This window comes from Macrosteles quadrilineatus, unplaced genomic scaffold (genome assembly GCF_028750875.1).
Source record: "Macrosteles quadrilineatus isolate MER2022 unplaced genomic scaffold, UCM_ALF_1.0 Scaffold_1__1_contigs__length_201487025, whole genome shotgun sequence".
NCBI lineage: Eukaryota > Metazoa > Arthropoda > Insecta > Hemiptera > Cicadellidae > Macrosteles > Macrosteles quadrilineatus.
This window is the reverse complement of record NW_026542594.1, coordinates 119,478,729-119,501,257: the sequence shown is the minus strand read 5'-3', so window position 1 is coordinate 119,501,257 and position 22,529 is coordinate 119,478,729.

Genomic DNA, 22,529 nt, shown 5'->3' with positions numbered 1-22,529 from the left:
ACCGTGATTACCAAAATTATATTGAAAAACTCAGCAACTCACTTAACAGAAGAGGTTATCCTAAACTTTTAATAGACAGTAAAATAAAAACTGTCCTAAAGACTACATTGGCAAAACCACAAATTCTCTTAGAGTTCCTTATGAATGGTCACAGATATGATGTAAACCATCCTGATAAACAAAAACCTGTGGCTATTCATACGAAAAAGCATTCTCAAAATTGTCAACAATGTTATTCATTAAAGGAAAAAGAAAATTGGCCAAAGACGCTTCAGACTTAAAATTAAGACAGCTTGAGCAAGCTCATCAATTATTAATTAAATCTAAAACACTATCTACAGTATTTTTCTTTCTTTCTTCTTATAAAAACGTTCTTTTTTACTTCTTTATAAACTATATGTATTTTTGATTTTTGCTATACTACAGTATCTGATACAGAGTGGTAAACACTTCTATTTGTTTTGCTTGTTCCTGTTGAAGGATTTTGCCAAAATATAGAACTTTTGTTGTGAAAAGTGTACGAATAGTTTATTTTTTATAATGTTTGTAAAGAGGTTCATTCCTAACCTGACGAATCCTTGGCTTTTAGGTAATAGATATCTGCACCCAATTATCATAAACATGTTAATGGGGTAGCTAATATTTCAAAGAAATGGAGGGATGCATTTCTTGAATAGTTCTTTCACTGCTAAAATGTATTATCACGTACCTAAACACTTGCTATCATGAAATTGCACATTTACATTTTATAGTGGTTAGGAAAAATTACTAAAATAAGTGAAAAAATCGAATATCTAATGCTATATAATTACATATATTTTACAAAATATTATGTATATTTGATTTGTAAATTATTTATTACTCTAATTTGTTTCAATGATCTTAATAGAATTACGATAGTTGAGCCTAGCATTTCACTGTATAATTATATATATTATTCCTATATAAGAATATTAATGTTTGATTATGATTTATGTAGTTGCCATGGGAGGTCGTATGACGTGGTTGTCTCCATGGTGAGTAGGTGGTAGTCAGGGCGGGGCCATCACCACCCAGCCTCTGTGGCTGTCTTCAGGCCCAAAGTCCATGTTCGCTGCATCCAATTAGTCTTTCGGAGGAAACATTTTTCTCAAAATGCCCAGTCTTGCTTTAATTTAAATTGTCTATCCCGTCAAGACCCAGACTTAAAATAATATCTACATTAATTTAAACTGAATTTCTGATCAGAGGAAGACACTCATGATGAATAACGTTTTATTTAGTTTTTAACATGAGATAAATGTAGATCATTCACCACAGTAATCATCATAACAGTTTCCAATATGATTAATCATAAAATTGTCTACTCAGCCGTTTAAAATAATTGTAAAAACCTCAAACAATGTCTTTAACTACCTAACGACTACACTATCTAACTTTTGAGTTAAAAAATCGAGCTAACAACATATTTGTGTTTATCATCCTACTTAAACTTTGCCACCTACGTTCCTTATTTGGTTTAATGATTGCGAGGGTTTATATTTGAATAGAAACTAAACGATCAACGTAATTTAAATTGCCTTGATACTGTTATTATATATTGAAGCGTTCCGCCAGGCACACAAAACTTATATTGTTGTATGTTCAATTTGTCGGGTTCACCTTTAGCTGTTTATGTGTGGATGGTTATTAACTTACAACAAAAGTAAGGTCTCCTCCAAAATCTGTGATTCTGTACCTTCTAAAATCACTCTGCAATCGTAGGTGCCTCAAACATAACACAAGCTTTGCCAAAAATATATTAATGGTCTTGACTAGGCCAATCACTTGATTATGTATTTTAATCTATAGCTGTGAACACTTAGTCAAACAATGCCTTAAGTCTAAATTAAATAGTTGTTGGCTAGTTAACTAGTCCATAAATCATTACTGATAATTTTAGTTCTGTAGAACCATCTGTAATATCAAACTCTCCTTTTCCTATTTTACATGGATGCATATGATGGAAGATTGTTTTGCTTAGTTTCTAAAACAGATACAAATTTTAAAATAAAAACAGATTCTGACTTACTCTAGTCTTCAGAAACAATAATTTTTTCTTTTAATTTAACAGAAATATTACTTTCAGCCTAATATAAAAATATATCCATTGTAATTTTACTGTTACTAATAAGTTGATTATAAAATCATAAATTTGTATAATCTTTTTATACTGTTGCTTATCCAAGACCCTTCTTCGAACGTTTCTCTAAACGATTCTTATAATATTCTTGATGAAGCTGTGTCCCGTCATTATAGCCAAAATCAGTTGTTCCTATTAGAGTCGTCGGTATCATTAGTTCCTGTCTGTCAAATTCAACCTATTACAGTATCTTTGATCGGCTTATGTCACGCCACACTCAACTACAACTGCTTCCTCTTATTACTGCCTGATCTTCTGGGATCGCTGGTTCTGACCATGACGCCTCCAGTGGACAGCTGTCTGAAACGCTCGGCGAGTTCTTCTTACTATTGCCTAGAAACGTGGCAACATTTAAAAATTGAGTAACCGGAATCGGAGTAACAATCCTTGTGAATTTTATCTTTGTCAATCCTTGTTAATGTGTCATAAAATTATGATTTTGGTTTTTGTTTGTGAGTGTTCGTGTACCAACGATGGAAGTTTAAATACGCTGTTACTACCCGATGGGTCTTCTTGATGTATTCTTATTTCTGAATTGTTTGCTTACAGCTTGTTCCTCTCAAACGGCGAGTCTTTCTTGAACCTGTCCTCCACGGTTATTCTTGTTGTTTTACGTAGAGCTGTGCCCCTGTCCACTGAAACATGTTTCAATTTTTTTGTTAATTTTTTTGGTTTTGCAGGTGTATGAGGGTGAGGTTCATCGGGTCCACGGAATTGGCTAATTGGAACTCGCTAACCCCATGTTGAATGTCCTATCTTTAAATTTGGTCGATGAGCGGAACTCACTAACTTGTTTGGTTTCGGAATCGGCTAACTCTGGACGCGGTTCATCCTATCACAGTACATAGTTGGCCATCTTTGAACAGCATTATGATTTACAATAGTGTGAAGAGGTTAGTGTGTATACTGAATCACATTTTGAATAAGTCTAAATAAAATAAACATTTTAAAATAAAACTATTAATATATAACTCTAGTTAACCTATTGAAATATATACTTTAAACTTACTTGTTTAAGAGGTAAATCATCTTCATTTTTATATTTTGCCACGATTAATATACTAATGCCAGGTAAGGCCAGTTTCTCTTTGGTAGACGTTTTCTCTTCATTCGTAATTTACTTATCAAACATTTACATACAGACGAACAGTCTATATTGAAAAAATCGTGATAATATTAAATATTATTACCAGTTTAAAATAATTGAATATTATCATCAACTATTGACTAGCATTTTTGTTACTTGCGAATATTATGTGTTCTATGGTTGCGACATGTTGGTTATTGGGATCGCGGAACGGATATTAGAACATAAACGGTATCGATCAAAAACATAAAGGAATGACGTCACTTGATGGTGTCTATTACTAATAATCTCTACATGTGTTTAGGAATTTGTTTGACAGTTGCATTGAAATAACAATACAAACATATTTATTTTCGGGTCATTATTGTTTGTTTATGAGTTTAAATCAATATTAGTGTATATTGTTTTGCGGTAAAAGACTACGTTTTTGAATAGTCGTAATCAACCCTTGCTTAGTAATACACCCCAATTGCATTTTATAACCAATGCTAAATAGTATTCATAGGAATGTCCTTTGATTTTGTACTGTATTTAGTAATAATTTGCTCCTGATTATGGAACAATATCTTCTTATGGTTTGTCATAAGGATATGTTGTTACATTCCTTTTTTTACCTTTTTTGTAAAACTATCATGACTCCTTGGCAGTCCAAGACTGATGTTAAGAATATTAAAATTGAATTTACAGTTTTTCACGAAAACAAAATTTTCCCAGAACAGAGGCCAATATAGATATAATTATTAACATGAAACTGAACAATGAAAGGTATTTTTAACAGTTTTGAGGAAATCATAAGTGTGTATTTTAAATCATTGTGCGCAAAAGCTAATCTCTTAGTACAACAGATATCGATGAGTGCAAACCTTTATTTTTTATGATTTTGCAAAATCAACTCAGGGGTACGCCTCAAAGGGCTCAAAGTTTCAATGTAATTCTTATGGAAGCGGTTTTTGGATCAGAACCTTATCAGATGTTGACTTTTCGGTGCGGACGCCGTCTTCAGAGTTGTATAAGAAATAAAAATACGGATCTGATGATGGCGTTCGCACCGAAATACGCATAATCTAGTAGGACAAACCTAGGACTACAAGGTGACGATCAGGTATTTTAACCTTGTTATTTAATTGAAATCTAAATGTAGGTCTCTGAACAGGCATTTGACATCACAGTGTTTTTGACCCCCCTTCATTGGGAAATAACATGTAACAGTTTTAAGCACTCCAATAATAACTATCTCTACGCAACTATTGTATCCATTTAAAATTGTAGGTAGTATTAAGTTTCATAGTGAAAGTCAATGAAAAAATAACGCCCTGGTAGCTCCGCTAAATTTTGTGGACACCTTTGCGTACACCCTTCATATAATAGTTGCGCTAATTTATTAACAATTGCAAAATGAACAAAATTGAACTACTGTAGTGATGAGAAACAATTCTTATTTCATTTAACTATTTTTTTCTGAGCTTCTTGAAATATGATAAAGTGTATAGAGGAAATTGAAAAAAAAAACTGTGTGTTTTGTAACACCAAACTAAAGTCATTTAGAACATCCGAAGAAATATTTATATATGAAATTAGAGAATTTTTTAACTCTAGGGACTAGAAATTGCACCATGACCAATATCCGTATATGCTCTCACTGCAAATTGCAGGTGTTTAAATACTTCCACAGATATTTAGAGGCCCATTTCCTAATTAAGAGTATCTATTTTGAGATAAACTGTTATATTCTGTACTTGCTTTGAGTACATTTGTGATAGCAAGCATACTTTTTATATTTTGGAATATTTATAAAGGAATGAATGAATTTATTTTACACGTCAACTGTCTATTCTTTGTGAAATCAGAATAATTAACGCCAACATGTGACAGTGCGTTTGACCCGGCGGCGATTGCTTTGACTGTGCCTTGTACAACAGACAACATCACGACAATGGAAACACAACTCCACCCGACATGTCTCATTCCTCTAGTTGTTTACCTTCGCTTTATTTTGGTTTTGTTTGTATAAACATCCCATTGGGTAAAAGTGCGTAAAGACTACAATATGCATTTGCTACAGCACATATTTGAAGCTGTCATACGTTTCCTCATGGTTGTCAAAAATATGTTTGGGAAAGCTAGTATTTGTTAGAAAATCGTTTTTTTTTACATGACTCTTAGTGTTATGAAGGAGTTTTAAACGTATTGATTCGAATTAAATTGTAAACACATTTTACTTCACATTTCAACATTTTGTTATTTAATCAACAACATGAATGATAATTAATATTTAGTTCAATTTTTAGTTCTTAATTGTCAAGGAAAAATAAATAGTATTCAGCTTGATATCTTAAGACTTTTCATGCCATATCGGTACGGAAAAAGCCTAAATTTTATGAGATTATCATATTTGTTTCACATAGTTTAATAAAATTTCCTCAGTACAGGAACGCAAGGTTTTCAAAATAAACTACTTTAAAATGGGCCTTGACATGTAACTTTTAACTCATGTAGTGTTGACATTTTTATGTAATATTAGTGAATTGGTTGTGCTATAAACAATAACTAATTATTACAATTTCCACCGAACCAATGGGGACCTTTTTATAGATGCAATTATAATTATTTAATAACACAGTGAATACAACCTAAAACTACGAATTTTCGTTCGCTTCAAAAGAGAGGTCTTAATGCAAAGCTTAGCTACCACTACCTTAATATTAAAATTACAAGTATAAATAATACCACAGTTCTTGGTAATTAGTATATATTAGTGTTTGGAAATTATTTAATTTGCAATAAAGGAAACTTTTGGAACGTAGGAAATCTAACACATTAAGGGAACTACATAGACATTATTCTTCTTCAGTAAGATAGTTAGGTATTAATAATAAAAAAATAAATAGTTAAAACTGATTGTAATACCTTTTCCAGCATTTCATTAATAAAAACCTATTATTTTTATACTTACGTAGTTATTTACTGGGGAAATGTTCAAAAGCAAACATTAAGATTTTGGATATTTTACAACCAGTGTTATAATGAGGCAAAGATAACGAGTGTAGGTATATTTATGGCCACAGATAAGGTAGTGTTTATTTCAGCGGTTAGGTTATCCCAAGCCTCCCACGACGGCAACAGACTATACAAACACAACTCTTATCTGTCGTAGCCACGCGAGAGGTGAACAGAAAACTGCAAAAGTAAACACACAGTATATCGGGTCATGTTTATACATTAAACATACCACATTGCTGCTATCTTACTCTGTGGAAAATGCGTCAGAAACGAGTTTGGACAGAGTTTGGAGTTTGGACAGAGGTAATAATTCAAACGGACTAAATGATGTTTACCATTAAGAATACTCTTTGATTTTGATTGGTCAAGATATTATACATAGGTATAATTAATTAATTGATTCATCATTCTAATTTATTATCACCGGTTTGTTAGATAACTGGAGAGCGATTTACAACAACAGTATTTTAGAAGATGTAAGGTGACTACTGCGGTACTTAAAACATCTGGAAAATTCATTATTTGACTACACTCAAAAGCAAATCTTATTTTGTAAAGAGACGAAAATAACATTTTTCATAATTAGGGCGCAAAGTGACTTTTTTCGACCCAAGCTCAATTTTCACGATCAAGGCGAAGCCGACACTTTTTGCCCGTGTGTTGAACTATTTTTTTATTTCGTCATATTGTAACATTATTTAACAAACTAAGTTAGGAAACCATATAAATATAACCTCTTAAAACGACTTTCAACTTGTTTTCAATTTTGCTAATGCAATGAAGCAGCTGTTTAGTAATCTATATAAATAAAATTAGAGTTTTGTCTGTACATTGCTCAGAATCATACATTTTTAGGTTATTTTTACGTTTTATACATTAAAGAAGCCGAAACAAGTCTCATCTAAATTTCTGTTTGTCTGTCTGTCTGTCTGACACACTCAAGATGGCATTTTACGCAATCTTCTCCAGGAAAACGAGAGTACCTATCAAGACCCAAGTCATTTTAATGTATTCACTGGATTGGCGAGAGTGTCTTTAGCCATTAAAATATGGTCTCACTACTTTGTAATTAAAATTACGGCCGTTCAAAAATGCAGTTTTGTGCGATTTTTGTCAAGTTTTCTTCCAATTTGTATCACATAATCATCTATGAAACAACGAACAGCTGTTCGGATCAAGATTATTTTTTCTAGCTGTCACTGAAATGTTTACAAATGTTGTTTACAAACACCACAACCATTTCCGATCACGTTTTGAAGGCAAATCCCATCCAAGTGGGATTAAAAACGTTTTTATTACATAAAGGATTTAATTAATCGCAAGTGGAATAATATAGTGTAACCGTAAATTAAATAACTAGGCATCATCCAGGTCAGGAACCAGAAATATGTGTATAAAATTGTTTTGGAGTTTTGATAACCAGAAAGACATTGATTCAAGATTGAATCAGTGTTGTATACGGCTGGGAAACTTAAATTTACTAATGACCGTCGCCAATAGCTTAGAAACAATGTTCCACTCATTGACGGCTCTTCAATGGCGGTTGTGTAAAGTGTAAAGCAAAAAATTACAACTGCAGTGGGTGATTGTAACAGAGGTTTACGGATGATGCTAAACTCGATTTTCCAATGTGTCACTTTCTGTTCCTACCATTGACTATATAAAGTCAATAGTTCCTACTCACCGTGTGATGCAATCGCTGGACCATACAGCCAATAGGCCCATAGCCCTTCTCTTGGGTACGTGTGGTACGTATGCTTACCCAATTATTTATAACAACCCTTTCGACAACGATCCTTGATACCGGTACTTTTCCATAGAATACACGGCCTACCTAGGTACTTAAGAAATAAAATTATAAACGTCCAAAAACCCAACGTTGTGTGATTTTTGTCACATTTCCTTATAATGTTAATATATATATACCAGCAACCATTGCTTAGAGAATACGTACATAATCTATTAAATAACAGAAAGTTATGTTGTATAAGGTTTTTTTTTCAAACTGACACCGATAAGTTTACATTAAGAGTTGTGTACAAATAAAGCAATTAATGAGAAATAACTTTGATTGCCGATAACTTTTTACGAGAAAATCCAAAACCAAGAGATCAATAACCTTGATTAACGCATATAATTGGTCGGCTGTACTACAGTTCTTAACTGTAAACGTTGGCTTTTGGTACGGTACTGGTTCTTTTCCTTTTAACCTTTAGTAGCAGCAAGAATCATTTTTACGTACCAACACATCACAGTAATTTACAAATTAGTTATCGTTGGTGTTGCACCTTATTTATTACAGGCGTAGGCCTATTCAATTTAATTGATGTCTTAACTGTATAATTTTTGCTTTTTCTGTCTGGATTCCAAAATGTTATGCTAAGAAAACTATAACGCATTTTAGTAAAACATTTATTCAGCAAACCATCATGAATTGTTCAAACACTTTGAACGTTGTTTATGTATCAATAGTTCGTGGCCTATTTTGGTAATTTTTATTACAAATTACCAATCTAAATCGTCTATAGTAGGCCTACTGTACTTCATTTCATATAGCAAACCGATTCAGATAGCATTTCGACAGAATTTCGAGTCATCTCCGGTCCAAGCAAATATAAATTGTTATGATCAAATTTTATGGCATTAACAAAGATTTCAAGTACTAATTTTATATGTACCTTTTTATGCTTAAAGCGTAGCAGATTCTTTAATTAAGTTCTGTATTTTTGTGTGTATGTATGATGGTAACGCATTAATGTCCTTGTTTCTCAATGTTTCACGGAAAGGACAAGAGCGCCTTGATAATGAAAATGACAACCCGAATAAAGTGTTAAATTAAGAGGTTGAGGTAGTACCTTAAATACTTTTAACCATTATGTTATAGTCCTTTAAATTCTGAACAAAACTGTACAAATCCCATTTCCGTATATTTACTCTCACCGCTTACACATGATAAAGGTTGTTGACAAACTTATGGGAGAAAGTATGTGTCAGAATGCTGATACCGTTTATTTAGTTTAATCATTGGATATAACATATGGACCAACAAGATCCGGGTGACATTTAATTGCGAAGCATTAGTTTTGGCTTGAAACTGTCAGATACTGTATTTGCGAAGGAATAGTTTTGTCAGCATATCTGAAAGTATGCAAACCAACTGCTGTGCTTTATATAAGAAGGTTTTAACTGACTATGATAAGATCCCCGTGCGTAGAACGGGCACACAGCTAGTTGATTCAATAATTTCGTCTATTACGATTTTGTTAATTTTATACCATCGATATGTCAAACTATTAACAAAAAGGCAACAGTAAGCTACAATTAATTAAACTAATCGATACAAAATTTCGATACTCGTGATTGCTTACAATCAAAGTTTACACCTGAGTAACCGCTGACTTTTACTCTCTGGGAATTAAAAAGGCTTTTTACTCCCTATGCAGTAACAAAGCTACTTTAGACCCGCGACGTTAAAACTGCTGTTTTTGCTCAAGTATGAAGAAATAGTACATTTCATCACTAGGGACTAAAGTGACTCTTTTTGGCCCGAGCTCAAGTATTACGATGTAGGCGAAGCCGAGGTCGGACAATGAGCGAGGGTTGAGAAGAACTTTTTTTGCCCGTGTGATGAACTATTTTTTGTTATAAAAATAGTTTTTATTTAAAGTAACCTCTCAAAACTGCATATAACTTATTTTAAATTTAATTTGCTAATGGAAGCAAACAGATGTTTGGTAAGGGATTCAATTTTAATTAATCCCTTAATTTCATAAGGATAAATTTTATTAGGATTTTCGTCTATTACGATTGTGTTAGTGTATTACACTATCAATATGTCGAGTTATTTACAATAAGTCAACAATACAATCTATTAAACATATATACATACTTTTGATACATGCGATCGCTTAAAATTTACAACTGAGTTGACAAAAGCAGATTTTTACTCCCTAGAGGCTAAAACAGTATATTTCGTACCTAGGGCCAAACATGAGTTTTTGCCGGCTCGAGATCATTTTTAAGTTTGAGACGAAGTCGAAAACTTGAAGCGAACGAGAGCTGCAAAACTATTTCGGTCGTGGTACGAATACTATTTTTCACCACACTATACAAAATTGAGCATATATATACAATTAATGCACATTAGTAGTCAACACAACAAAAACTCTGAAGAAATAATTAAAGGAATCAGCAGAAATAATAATAAATAAATACTAGGTGGCGGTAACAATAAAACAAATCTATTGCAATATATATATACATAATATACTGCATGTGTATTCAGTATACATAAATGTTTTAAGTCAATAAGTGAACAGCTGATTTTTGGCCCTAGGAATGTAAAAGCCTGCTTTGACTTTGGCCTTGCTTGACAGCTGACTAGGACAGCAAAAGTAGCTGTCAGCCTCCAATTACAGTAACGTTTCTAAAACTGCTAACATCGTAGTGTGGTGAAAACGCCTTTTACTCCCTAGAGAGTAAAAATGCTACTTAAGACCTGCAACGCATGCATTAAAACAGCTTTTTTGCAGCAATATGGAGAAAAATATATTATTGCAAAACAAACTGGGTTTTTTGACTCTAAGAAATTTTAATTGTAAATTTTAATTTTATTTTATACGATTAGAAATGATAATTTCAGAACCAGAATTATTCGTACGAAAACAATACTTTCTTCGATTTCAACGTGTGGAGGAGATCCATTTAAAACATTCGTGTGGCTCCTGAAAGCACTAAGTTTGTGTTTCAAAGTTATCAGCGGTTTAATTAAAACTCTTAAGTAGGCCTATTTAAGGAAAATGTAACCTTCTACTTAAACCTTCTTAAACCTTCTACTTGAGTGAATGAACCAGAAAAAAGTTACAGATTACTTAAGTAAATAAAATACGAAGCAATCTATAAATACTCTCTTTACTCTATTAAAATTCACACCAGATAACAACATTATAAAAGAAATAGTTAAAAAAGTATTAGTAAAAGTTAAAATAGTTAGTTTGAAAGCGTAATTAGGCTAAACCAACGTATTAACGAAAGAATCTCGTATACATCCCTTGCACATTTTGTGTCATATAAACTGAAAAGTAAACCTTAAAATGTGACTCTAGACAGACATCAACATTAAGGTAGTATTACAATGATTACACTTTGCCCTGATTGGAAGCAATCTCTAAGAGGCCTTCAATAATGTCTGCTGAGAACGTATTAAATAAAACACAGACAAAACTCCAGTTTCAAAAGTCGCCAATACTAAATTTTCCACCTATAATTTTACTATAGGTTTTTTTTACTAAAGATGCCAATACAGGGTGACATTTAAGTCTGGAACCTTTTTTTAGTGAATTTCTCATACAGGGAATAAGGTATTATCGTAGTACTCATGGTAAGAACTGGACCCACAACCGATTTCCTTTTTCGTTTTGAGGTCCCCAGCGACCAAAAACACCATCCGTTCAAATTCATACTATATATATGAATTTAAACGGATGGTGTTTTGGCCTCTGGAGACCTCAAAACGAACAAATAAATCGGTCTCGGGTCCAGGTGTAATATATATATATATATATATACTTATGTATATGTGTCCGTCAGCAAGATAACTCGAGGGAAAATTATCCATTTTGGTATAAACCTACATTTATTCGTACGAGTTCGCAAACCAGCATGATTGGACTATACGAACGGGGGGGTTTATGGGGTAAAAATTGGGGTTTTCCCATTTTTGAAATATTTTGAGATATTTTAGAGTAAGTTCAATCAGACAAATGGAAATTCACTTAGTCTGCAGGTTTGCTGTGGCGGGGGTTTTTAATTTTAAACCACGATAGAAAAAAACCAAAATTCCCACGTGCTTACTGGTGATAGTAACGCACACATCTGCCCAATTACCGACCGGATAAGACAGTCCACAATGAGTCAGAAAAAATTCTTAAATTGCAGCATATATTGAGTAAGCTATCAAATTAAAGGTCTTCGTTGGTAAAAGTAAAAAATGGCAGCCGTTCAAACATTTCCTTAATCTGCCATTTTGAACATTTGGACGGCTGCCATTTTTTACCCAGCTGATATTTGAGCTCTAATTTGCGGCATTGTATTCTACTAATAAAGACCTGTAATGTGATCTGCTATCGACCTTTTAGATTTTCATCCGACTTTTAGCGGGTGCACCACAGTATAATAAGCATTTTAAATTCATTTTGAACAGCTGTCATTTTTACTCCATTGTTCGTTTGAGTTCCAGTTTTTGGCATTGAACTTTACTAAAGAAGACCATTAATTTTATACAAAATTCGACCTATGATAGACCTATGGTAGACATGTGCGTTACTATCACCAGTAAGCACGCGTAAACTTTGCTATGGTTTTCTATTGTGATTTAAAAATTGAAAAAGAGGTTCCAGACTTAATTGTCACCCTATGCAATGTACCCTTAAATAAAGCTAATATATAGCTGCACATGTTTAGACAATTATCAACTCTTCTCTAAGGTATGCTAAGCTAAGTATTATAATATATCACATACAAAAAAACGAAGTGCAAAATAAACCTATTTTTACCAGTTTCATACAAAAGAAAAAATGCGAATATAGTATAAGGTAATTAAAAACATAGCAATTTGTTAGAGCAAAAAATATTCAAGGGTAAAAATGAGTATACATTATTGTCTCAATTTTCTTGAAATATGTTTTTACTGTATATCGCAGGTGCAATATGGAAGTATGAATGGTAGGGGTTCCTATTGACAGACTATTTGGATAATGTCTCTAAGCTGATAGTTTGCTGCTTGTATTGTGTGACTGGATCTGCACATAAAGATTGGCGTTATCGTCTTAACGATGTGTAAAGTGGTCCAGCTATGCTGCTGCAAGGTATTGCCCTCATCACCCCACTAGGATACTAAGGCTAATATAGTAGTACTGAGAGATAGACCTCGACCGCCCTTCGACTCTCCTCTTTTCAAACCAAGTCTTTATTATCTGGGTATATTTTTAACGTATTTATAAGAGAAAACAACTGTCATAAAATAATGTTTGATTGCAGTTATTACACTTTACACATATTCTCAACTGTACAAAATGTGACACACTGTGTTTACAAAATTAGTTCATAGCTATGTAAATTAAAACTAAACAGGCTAAAGTAATGAGTTTAGTGTCTGAAATATACATGATGAAAATAGAATGCTTCTTACCTGTGACCCTTCAGATTTATATTTTACCTTTAAACTATATAAACATAGATTATAAACAAAATTACACTGCCCTTCTTTTAAAAGAAAAAGCCTTAAAACCCCCTAGTACCAAGAGCACTACAGTAGAACCCCTCATATCCGGCCACCACGGGACCAAGCCCCTGACCGGATAACGATTTGGCCGGATAAACCAACCTACTATGAAAATGACAATTCATACCTAATAATAATACTGTAGGTAATCAATATGCAATCAAAAGTATCATTTAATTCTGTTCTGGCATCATTTTTAGAAAAATAAACATGTTTGTAAAAAGAAAAAAAATATATTTGTAGGTCAAAGTCATTAAGTAAGGAATGTAGGTACAAATATTATGATTCCAGGTAACAAAACATGTTAAATGGAGGTAAAAATGACAATAATTGTACTTAAAGATCATTAGGACTTAAATAGTACTTGCATTTCTACTCAACATTCTTAACCATTTTGTGAAATACAAAAATTAATGTACTCGTACTGTACTGTACTAAACCCACTTTGGAAATGATCAACCAACTGATCAGAGGTTAGACCTACTAGCTCAACTGAGTATAGTGACTCAGCAAATAAATGTATAAACAAACAGATAAATAATGAGAACAATTTATTTTATGACTTGAGCAGTCGCAAAGACTAGTGCTTGCATCTAAACGTCTGTAAGGTGTGAGGAAAAATTTTTGATATTGGCTTCCTGGAAGGGGCCGGATAAACAGAGGACCGGTAAAACCAAGGCCGGATATGAGGGGTTCTACTGTACATGGTGTCTTCATGAAGTCTTATACATATGCTTTTGTTTCGGTCTCAAACAACACTTTAAACAGATTGTGCAGCGTAAACATATGTTGATTAGGAAATTGAGTAAGAAGGTTTGATTTTCACTCTGCAAAAATGTTTTCAAAGGTTTACCTCAATTGCAAAATTGACCCTATAAATCAAATCTATACTTTTTATACTACAATATGACATGGTGTTAAAATATACCAATAACATTGTTACAATGTACCTACGTCTAACTTTGGCTCGTATTGTTTTGTTCACGGAGGTCAATCAGAGCAGAGGGGGTAAGGTAAGTGGGGGGGGGGGGAGCCAGAGGCCCTCTGTCCCTGGCATACGAACTGCTTCATTGCTTTTATGTCTTCTTACTTTCCTTCCGGGAAATAAGTCAAGTGTAACATCACCCAAGAAACTCAGTTTCCTTGTACACCATTTGTTTTGTAAGCCAAAACCTTCAATGGTTTTTCTTATTCTGAGGGAAAATGTAGGCGTTACCGTTAATTTACGGAATTACTGTCGTACTTCTGCAAAAAAAAAAAAAAAAACTAATACTGACCAGAAAGCTAAATTTCGCCATTTGCTGCAAAAAATGCTGTTTAAGCTCTTTTTTAAGGGGGTACATATAAGCTGGAATTGATGATGTCAGCAGTACATTTTGCCCACTTATAACTATGACTAGGTCGGCATATGAATATAAAATGCTTATTGCAGTTATGGGGATAGGACACGGCTTAAGACAATTTTTTTTACTATACGGCATGCTATAGTGTAGCACATATACCATAGCCATAATATATTATTCTGCCACTGCACCTAAACTATAGGAAAAAAGTAATTGTATGTATATACAAGAGGTTGATTCTGTCCAAGTAATCCTTTAAGTTGTCATTAGTGCGACCGGTTTCGATGTCTATGATGGCATCATTGCCAAGCTGGACGTAAAATCGCTCCTAGGAGGTCGTCATGAGTCTTGAAAAATACGTAAACACATAACACGTACAGCAAAATAAACTATAAAATGCAGGGCCTCACAACTAATTTACAACACGGCACGGCGGCCCGTAGGGCCTGTTAGGTACAGGGTGTAGGTCTAGACAAAAAAGTAAAGTTCTCATTGTGTACAATAGCTTTTTGTTGCTGGTTGGTTCAAATCAGCTGTTGTCATAAATCCAAAATAAACGGTATGCACTAAGTTTTTAGAATTATATGGACCTTTACAGACGAATTTCAATCAGAATAATAATCTATATTTCCGTTTTTCATGAGTTTTTATGGGAAAACAACAAACGTTTTGAACCGTAATTTTTACAGGACTTTTGTTGCACTATGTTAATAAAGGATTATCCTATACTAATTTCAATCAAAGCCGGATTTTTTGGAAAATACAATTTTCTCTTATTTGATGTTTTTTTTATGGGAAAGTAACATAATTTACAATAACTTTTGAGCCATAATTTTTACAGGAATAGGAGTTATACCATTCTGTTCCGAATTTAAAGGGCTGCAGCATACTAAGTTTTATTAAACTCGTTTTGGCCATTTAAAAAAAATCAGACGTTTTTTATTATTTTATTGGGTTTTATGGGGAAATAAACATTTAAAATCAAAATAAAAATCAAAATAATAATTTATTTTGGTGAAAATACAGAAAGGTGGTATTAATGAGAATATATTATTCTAGGTTTGTTATAGAATAGGATATATTCTTATTAGTACAACCTTTTTGTATTTTGACTACAATCTTCTCATAATTAACCTAATTTAACTAATTTAATTAAGGGGTTTTTACAAATACGCGTTAGTTTTCGTCCCAAATCCCAGAGTCCCACAATTTCAATTTATAAATCGGCTCCATTCAAAATCATAATATTTAAATATATTAAACATAGTAAAAACTACATTAAAATTGGAAACTGTTTTTAGAAACTTGGTAATACCATTCACCCTTTCATCAAGAATGCCTGAATATATTGTTGGCATAGCTAGATGGAGTATAATATTTTGTTTATCTGTTATTATCACAAAGTCATACTTTAAAATAATGAAAATGAACAACAATTTATAAGAAACAAATACATATTAAAAAGTTAGAGTACGTTATAGGCGTTGGGACCTAGGTAAAAAAAGTTTTTTTGTGAATATGTTTTATGTTTGTCTGTGAATAATTTAATTCGTCGTATTATTAAAAAATACAATGACGTCATAACGAGGGCTAATTAACAATCTTCAATATACTCATCACGAACACAATCGTAGTAGATAAAATTATTCAATACCTCCGTACAAAAAAAAAAAAAAAAAAAAAAAAAAAAAACAATAATAATTATTTGTTGTGTAACGCTGTTTGAGTGATGTTAATCGGTGTCTTTGGAGATGAGTCTCCAGTTAAATATCTAGTTTAGAGGTAAAACTTGGTCACCCAATTTCAAATGTCTTTCTTTGTTTTTAATTGCCAGTCAAAAAGAAAACGCTAATAGCAATTTGTTTAGCAATAGACAATAAAAATAAATACTGAGACCCAGTACTCAGTTAATGCACAAATCTAGAAACAGAAAACTGTTCAGAGTAGACATCGGCATTCACGTTTTTGAAAATATTTCTTCATTTAAAAACTTCATAATTAACCTTAGTGATACCTAAACTTTCTTCATAAACTTGGTAGCGAACAGATTCAACATTTATTAGGTTTCAAAATGCATGAGAGGGAAACATGTTGTTGCGGACTTCGTTGTTCTTCGGTGAAAAATTCAAAAGATCGTTAAAACTTTACTTGAGAAGTTTTTTTATTAGCTGTAAGGGTTCAACTCGTTGTTTTATAGCTGAATAAAAAAGATTCAAACTTAGCGTCCTAATGAAATATTTACCTCGACCAGGGTTGCGATTTGTGCCTTGAGGACTTTGCGAAAATATAAACTCTGCCAGTAATTCAATTTGAAAAATTTTTAAGCTTGAAAACTAAGGTTTCATAGTTATAAACTAAAAAGTTTATCATATAAGGTACCGATCACACAAACTAAAATGTATTTAGTGTATCCTCAATTTTCTGAGGTTATACATTTGAAAATATGTAAACCCTTAGTTGCAAAATCTCTATTAGATTAGCCTACAGGAATAAAAAAAAAAAAACAAAAAAACATGAATATTTAGACCCTCTTAAGTTTTGAACTCACTCCGTTTCCTTTTTAAAATATGGTAATGATATTTTTTAACCAATAATAAACAGACTGAAATAGTTCTAATAATATTGTAATGCTGATGAAGTAGACTGTAAGACCACACAACTGTATCATCATATGTCACTAAGATCCTATCACTAAGGGTTTATCATATTATACATTTTGCAGTTGCAAAGCCTAATATTTTAATTTTTATGTACAATGATCATCAGTGCCCTGTGACGGTAACGATATGTCTAGTTACAAAAGATTTAGATAAATAGTGAATAGTATTTCCGATCTATTTTCTAATAAATGTTTATATAAACTTAGCAACACTCCTAAAAAGAAAAAAAAAACATAAATCACTTGGTAGTTCCATATTTACAATTATTCTCGTGCAATTAATCAAACAACGAATGTTGTCGAGTAAAGATAGCATTCACATTTAATCCAAAGGTCAACTTGACATGTTACTAATTATTTTGAAAGCCCATTAGATTACTCGACATAAACGTAGAAGGAACTCGGACAACAATAAAGGAAGGTGAAATTTATGATGTAGATCGTAATCCCAACCGGCCAGATTGAGCGTTAACTGCAGGGACAACGTGTTAGTCTAACGGAATGTATAACGAAGGCTAATGCAGGGTTACTGTATGTAATCCCACCATCCCACCATCCCACCATCCCACCCTGTCTCTGCCCGGCTTACACCCCTTAAATATATAATCACCCTAAATTGGAATCAGTTTATATACAACATAGTGGTTTAATTACATCTCCATATCTCAAGACGAGCTTTCCTCTAATGCTGCAATGTTTATACGAGTACTGCTCGGTCTTCTCTATTATACGTTTGATCTTATAATAGAGGGTACAATGAAGGGGAACAATTTGTGTTCTGTGTGACCCCAATTATATTCAAATGGATTTGTAGAATATATTTGTTACTTTGGATGTATACACTTTGAGATATATTACCATACATAGAAACTAAAAATAAATATGTTTAAGGAGATTAACCACTGACTATAATGAATCAGTGTTACAATCTTGAAAGCGATGGGCTTGTAAGACTTGATTAAAACTTCATAAAATGTCAACGAGGGTAAGGAATGAACTTGGGAATATTTTCGTTGTGATAAATAATCAACAAATCAAACTCTACTGCTTAACATAATAAAATACTTTTTTTGTATAAGTAGGTTTATTCGCATTTATAGGTCAACTAATTAATCACTTAAACGACTAAACCATACGTAATTTAATTAAGATTACAAATCATAGGTATTCACAAAAGTGAACACTCAAAAGAGTTGGGGTAATACTATGATTTGCCCATCAAACTTGTATGATGCTCCTACACCAAAATATAATATTTGAACATAAGTGTGTGGACAATAGGGAACACAATAGGTTTTTAAATGTGGAAGTCTTTAGTGTGTATTGTCTTATACATGCTGTACACATAATTAAAAAATAGCCAGGTTTATGGAAATGGTGCTTAACAAACTGTACTTAGAAACACTTGATTAGCTCGGATACATCACCACTGTTAATAAGTACGTTATTGTGAGCTGTGCATTGTATAAAGTAAACTTTATAATTAAATATTAAAAACAATATATAATTTTCCGGGTGTAGGTTTTCTGTAAAAGCTTTGGGAAGTTAATCAGCTAGTTTGAAATAGAAGTACAGATGAAATGTAGGATACGAAGCCAAACATTTTGCTTTTGATTAAAAGAGACATCGAAACAAAACAAAAAAGTTATAACTTCAATTCCCTTTTATTTCGTCTTGTAGAATGAATTCAATAACATCATCAATTAAGAATGATAACTAAATGTAATTGAATAAATGAATATGAATAATGAATTAATGAAGTTTATTTCCCATAAAAAACCATAATGTAACCATAATGCATAAGATGTAGAGAAATATGACTGACTACTAGTTCCAGTAGTGTAACCAGTTTGTTTATACTAACTTATCCGCTAACAAGACGTAATTTATAGTCTAGCATCTATTATAAAGCATATTTGAAGTGGTAGATAAGTATAGTATTTTGGTCCTAAATATTGAAATGAGTGGCGAAAATAGTTTTATTTACTTTGGGTAGTTTCAAAGTAGTTTCAGTAGTTTTAGTAGTTCTTTGGTAATGCTATTTTGTTATGTGTGTGTGTAATGTTTGGCATGACGTTAACACGATTTCCACTTCGAACAAAAAAAAACTCTCTAAGAACTTTGGAAACAAAATGTGCTATATGAGCAAAATTTTTAAATGTTGGTAGCGTGGAAACGAACTTTTTCTTTTAGGTTGTTTCAAAATTATCCACATAAAAAGTTTTGTGTTGTCCTTAATCTATTTAGTACGGTTTTTTTAAGTTCCTCCCCAGCATGGAAAAGCATGTTGCAATCTTGAGCTGATTAGTGCAAAGTATAATGTTCTCAAAAGTGATTCTCACCTTAAAAAAATTAAATTGTCTTATTTGTGTTCATATCTTAGCATGTAGATTAAATATTTGAAGTTCAAAAGTGACTTTTTCATCGAACGGAACTCCTAAATATTTTATGGACTATACTTTTTCTAAAGGCTGGCAATTACACTGTTGTGGACTGCAGTTTGAGGAATGAAAGATCAAAGGAAACGGCAATTCGAAACCGGTTGAGTGAAAATAAATGAATTAGCAAAAGCAAAGTTATTTCCATTAAAAGGTAGATTTAATAGGTCTTTGATGAACACTAAAAATAAGGTACCTGAGGTCGTTGATCCTTGGGACACACCCGTTTGTACGAGGAGAGGGTTACTGTAGTAATTATTTATTTTCACTTGTTGCCTCCTATTTGTGATGAAACTCTTATACCACTCAAAAGCTGTACCTCTTATTCCCACGTTTTGCAATTTATTTTAAAGACTGTTGTGGTTAACAATGTCAAAAGCTTTTTTAAATCAATAAATAGGCCTGTTGTTTTCAGTTTTGAGTTTAATCCTTGGAAGATGTGATCAACTACTGTCAATAAAGTACTTTCTGTTGACCTCCCTTTGCTCATATTGCTTGTTACTGAAAAAATGTTTTTTTAATGAACATTTTCAATTCTAATCACCATGAGCTTCTCGAGTACTTTAGAAAAACTGAAAGTAAGCTAATAGGTCTGAGACTTTCTAATTTAATAGAAACTTTTTTTATGGGTACAACTAAACTTAATTTAAGTGTCTCTGGAAAAATACCTTTGTTGAAATTCATATTAAATATGTATTCTAAAACGAGAGATATTTCATAAATTATATGTTTAAGTAAACTGACACTGATGCCATCAAAAGCTGTAGATTTGTTTAAATTACTATCAACTGAATTTATTTCCTGCACTGTAGTAGGTGCTATAAAAAACGTTTGTGGACAGATATACATAGAAGGAAGAATTCCGGCAGGGAAAGTACTTGGCTGTCCACCCTGTATTGAGACAAGGTGGTTGTTTATTTACTGGGTGATAAGGTGAGGCTCTGTTATCAGTGCCCCATCATCTAGCTCAATCTTGTCAATGTTCTTATCTTTCACGTTTCCAGTGAAGTATTTAATATTTTTCCATTGTTGGGCAAATTCACAAATTCACCTATTCTGTGAAATTATTTCACAAATACCCTAAAAACGAAAGATATGTCAGAAATAATTATGAGCGCATATAAATTTGAAAGTCGGTTGGAATTAGAGGACAAATCAAGCCGAGAGAGGTTCTGAGGGAATGGCCAATGAGAGGGATCAGTGACGTCAGAGCAGTTTACAGTTTATGTCACATGACAGGAGTAATCTGATGACGTCAGTGGGCGGACACTGAGTATAACATTGGCCAAGAAACACTGATTGGAGTAGAAACCTTTTGCTCTACATGTGAGATTATTTCAAACAAAACATATCTTTGGTTATGTCCAATGCTGGTGATAAATTGCCATGTCAAGGGTTACGTTTTATATCAACTGTCGTGTCGACTGTAACTCGATTTTAAATTACAATGATGTAGTATCGAAATAACATTTAATTTAACCAACTAAACCATTTCGTAGATGTGTAAAAAGAACAAAAAATATGTATGCCCATTTAAAAATGTACTTTAATAATGTCCCCCTAAAATATAAGCATAGCTAATATGGATTAGTAACATGTTGGCCAAAATAATGTGCTTGTTTTCAAAGTTACTTTATTAATGTATTTACCTTTTGTAGATTGTGATTTCAAACCAATACAGAGCCAGTATTTGGCATATACACATGTACTCTGCCAGCTGCTCTTTATATTCTTGGAGGAACTATGCGTTTTAGACCTTAAAGGCTGGACGTATTATATGATCCTAGATGTTGAATGTATATTTAAAAGGACTTACGGGGTACAGGGTTTTCATACTGTAAACATATATAAAAACATAGGACCCAACAAGATTTTAATTGGAAACTGTACATGCTTCTCACTAGATTATCACTTATCATTATTTACAATAAAAAAAAACCTAATAAATGACAAACAACTGCAACTTTGTATGGGATCCATATTCTAGATGGATGAGATCCAAACAACCTATACCATTCGACAATGATATTATTTAAAAAATATTTATAAAATCCATCTACCAATATAAGATAATATTAAATTTCACAATAAAGTTTATTCAGTTATGTTATTTATCAGTGGTGAGTTTGTAAAATGTTAACTCTAGATTGAGGCAATTGCCAAAATGTATTACAAAGTTAGAGGGGATCTGTTGGCATACCCAGCATCTGAGTTGAGGTTATGTTTTTGTGCGTCGTTGTCGGGGATATGAGATTGTGGAGGACAAAGCCAGCTTGGATTACGGGACATGAGGCACTCGGCAATATGAGCATGAGGTTGAGGTCTGACAACACAAGAAGGCTTCAACAAAGCTAAGTTATCATTGCAACTACAACAACAACTACAGCATATGAAACATACTACAGTAGTTACGTTTGAGACGCATAAAGATAATCATACGCTAAAATAGGGTGACTTGCCCAGTGAATGACCGGTGCCTATGAGACCGTTTCGCTCTAAATCATCTATAATAAGAGTTAAATTAAGACAGGAGTGAAAAAAAACTAGTTTAGACATAGA